This window comes from Echinops telfairi, unplaced genomic scaffold (genome assembly GCF_000313985.2).
Source record: "Echinops telfairi isolate 266 unplaced genomic scaffold, ASM31398v2 ScPeMD7_9;HRSCAF=40, whole genome shotgun sequence".
Taxonomy (NCBI): Eukaryota; Metazoa; Chordata; class Mammalia; order Afrosoricida; family Tenrecidae; genus Echinops; species Echinops telfairi.
Window position 1 is genome coordinate 53,589,776 of NW_022103906.1, and position 3,100 is coordinate 53,592,875.

General features: G+C 39.8%; 1 long non-coding RNA gene across 1 annotated transcript in view; it reads left to right on the plus strand.

Annotated features, from left to right (window-relative positions):
- The first annotated feature begins 1,210 nt into the window (after window positions 1-1,210).
- The window catches only part of LOC123521298, a 16,775-nt gene continuing 14,885 nt past the window's right edge, over window positions 1,211-3,100 (plus strand). Inside the window, exon 1 of the long non-coding RNA XR_006679761.1 lies at window positions 1,211-1,296. This is a non-coding gene — a long non-coding RNA (uncharacterized LOC123521298). The remainder of the gene's footprint in view (window positions 1,297-3,100) is intronic.

A 3,100-nucleotide genomic window follows, 5' to 3' on the forward strand; every position in this document is an offset into this window, starting at 1 on the left:
TTGAATGTTCATTAAATATAAGTGTTACTCTTATTACTAAAGGAAACTGCTATTATTTCCTAATCAACAAACCATATTAAATTCTAGTATATGTACGGGAAGCTGAGGACATGGAAGAAGGTGTATAGGGTCTATTTTCTGCTCTTGTGACTACAACACCAGAGTAGTATTAGAGGAAAATTCTCCACAGTCAAGAGGCCATAGAAAAACCTGATATTACATGTCTCTGTATTGAAAGAGTTTTCTCCACAACTGTCCTCCATTAAGATGCTAATGTAAAGCTGTCTCATACAGGCCTCTGGCTCCTTGCTACTCAACTTAGAGAGGCCTCTCTTTAAGAGCAGGCAGGTTTGCCTTGTCTGGATCAAACTACCCCTTTGTCTCTTTGATGTCAGATACTTCTCCATGCTTATCCTGAACTGTCTGGGGTAACTCGGGATATCCCAGATTCACATTTTGTATGTAAATTATGTATTCATACTTATGCATGTCTCTTATGTATGTGTGGTCTCTCTTTCTCCTATTGAACATCAGCACGCCCCTCTCCCTCCTTTGTCTGTCTGCTTTATTTCATTTAATTGCACACGCTACTCCTAAGGACTGGTTTGATTGTGTGCCTGGCTCCCACATACATAATTGATAGGTTTAAAAAAAAAATCTTCATATAGCCATGAAATAAATTATCTGTACTTCTATGGTATTTACACAGAAACACATAAATATATCTTTGGAAAAAACTATTTGCATAGTGCAGTTCTGTGACCTGGAGCATTTCACAGGGCACGCTTTACTTAATCAGCCATGTAGAATCATAAAAAAGCATTTTCTCAGGTACAGTTGTTAGGTAGCTGTATAGGGACAGGGGAGTTGTCCTTCTCCATGCCTGGAGGACCCTTACAGGAGGTTTCTGCAGAGAACCAGGCGAGCCTCAGCCAGCCATAAAGAATACAGGGCATCCGCCAATTCAAGCCCAAGCCTGGGTGGCCCAAAATAGGCTCAGGTGGGCTTAATTCAGCCAATGGGTCAACAATACCTTTGCCCATGCCTCCCAGCCAAAGGCCCTAAAAACCAGGGCCGTGAGACTGCCGGCCCACCTCTGGTTTTTCTCCTCCTTCCACTCGGCTGTGCCATGGTCTCTCTGGCCTCAAGCTACCACAAGTGGGTGTGCGGTCCCACAAGGTGCCTGTGTTCAGTGACTGTGAAATCTGAAACTTCTTCCGTTCTTCATAAAACCTCTCTTGGATCACAAGCCAGGCTTCGGAGTGAATTTCTTCTCATGCGAGGCCAAGAATCAAGGTATTTCCCACCTGAAAAACCTAACATAGTGTTATAAGCTGTCATCAAATTTAGTACAATTCATATCAACCTTGTCTGCATAAATCAAAATTTTTCCAGGTGCTGCATCATCCTCACAATTCATGTATCAAGCCTGTAGCTGTGGATATTAAGCCCATAACACCACAAACTCTACTTCACCAAACATGGTGTCTCCTTCCATTGATTTTCTTCTTCCCTTGTCTTAGTCAAGTTGTCCAGCGGAACCATTTCCACCCTGGGTGGGCTTGCGGGTATGTGGAATGCTGTTTGCATAGTTCCCACAATCATAGCAGCAGGCCTGCCACACCACAATGTCCCAACCTGACAGCATGGTGTGGACTGGGTATGTGAGCTTTATCTAATCATTTGTTCACTCCTGCAAGAAAACAAAGACATCATAAAAGATAAGATAGTAAGTATATATCTAGTTTTGCATGTACATAAGTGCCTGGGTATGTGAGCTTTATCTAATTATTTGTTCACTCCTGCACGAAAACAAAGACATCATGAAAGATAAGATAGTAGGTATATATATAGTTTTGTATGTACATAAGTACCTGAAGTAATATTTAAGAACTTACTTCAGAAAATACCTAAACGCTGTGTGGTCCAGGCATTTAAGAGTATTTACATCAGAATGGCAGAGTGAATATTCCGAACTGCCCTTATGCTGTAAAACACACAGATGTTGGTTAAATTATGACTGTTAATTTTTAAATGCATTGCTTAGTCCAGAAAAAAATAATGAGCTTTCCCACACGCCTCTAGACTGAGGGTTAGTTTAGAAGAGGAATGGCATGGGGGCCCCTGGTAGGGGGTGGGTTCTCTCCTACTCATGGATTGCCAAAAGTGACTCGTTGGTAGTTTTTCCTGGAGGGCAAGGGCACTGCAGTCACATACAAATAATGAAATACAACACTCACCAAAACCAATTCACACTATCTTGTTTCAAATAATCACATTGTGTTGTACAGAACATATTTCAACTGCATATTTATTAGGTCAAATGTGAACCCAATGTTTCACTAATAAAACAAATATTCTTTTCTATTGACAAAATTTAATCAAAAATATTTTCTTATATTTATATTTGTCCTATCAAACGTTTCTAGTTCTATGGTTCATCATATTCTTTTGGCAATAAACCTTTTAATAAGAAATCCCACACTTCCACAGTGTTTTTGTGCTGGTAATATTTTAAAGAGGGATATGTGGCTGAAATACCTCATTACCCCTTCACCACAAATCTTGTAATCAATGTGAACAGGTGGGCCATGCTCATTGATTGAAAACTAGATAAATTGACTCGCTGTGCAAGTCCACAAACAAACAAACGGTTGCACTAAAGGAAGTTAAAGTTTTGAGAAGGAATTAAAAAGGTGTGAAGGAATGGAGGATACCAAGCACAGACACCGTACCCATTACATTCAAAGATTTATTTGCATTTTAAATGAGTGTGCTGAGAAACAGGTGTCATTAGTGTTGACACTAGCCACATGACTTAAATGGGCTAAAAGAAACACTTGGATCACCCACATGTCAGCATTCTATCCTATCATGCTTGTCAGCAGTTTAATTTTCAACATATCATTTGGTTAAATACCAGAGGGGAGAATTTGAATATTTGTTTTTTTCCGATGAACCATATAATTCAGAGTAAAGCAAATAAGCAATGCGTCAGAAAATAAGGGGCTGTTGCCAATAACAGTGGTTTGTTCACAGTCGTAAATGTTTTCCTTTCTATCAAGCTCACATTTACTGAACCATGTTTCCTAAGGCTAAC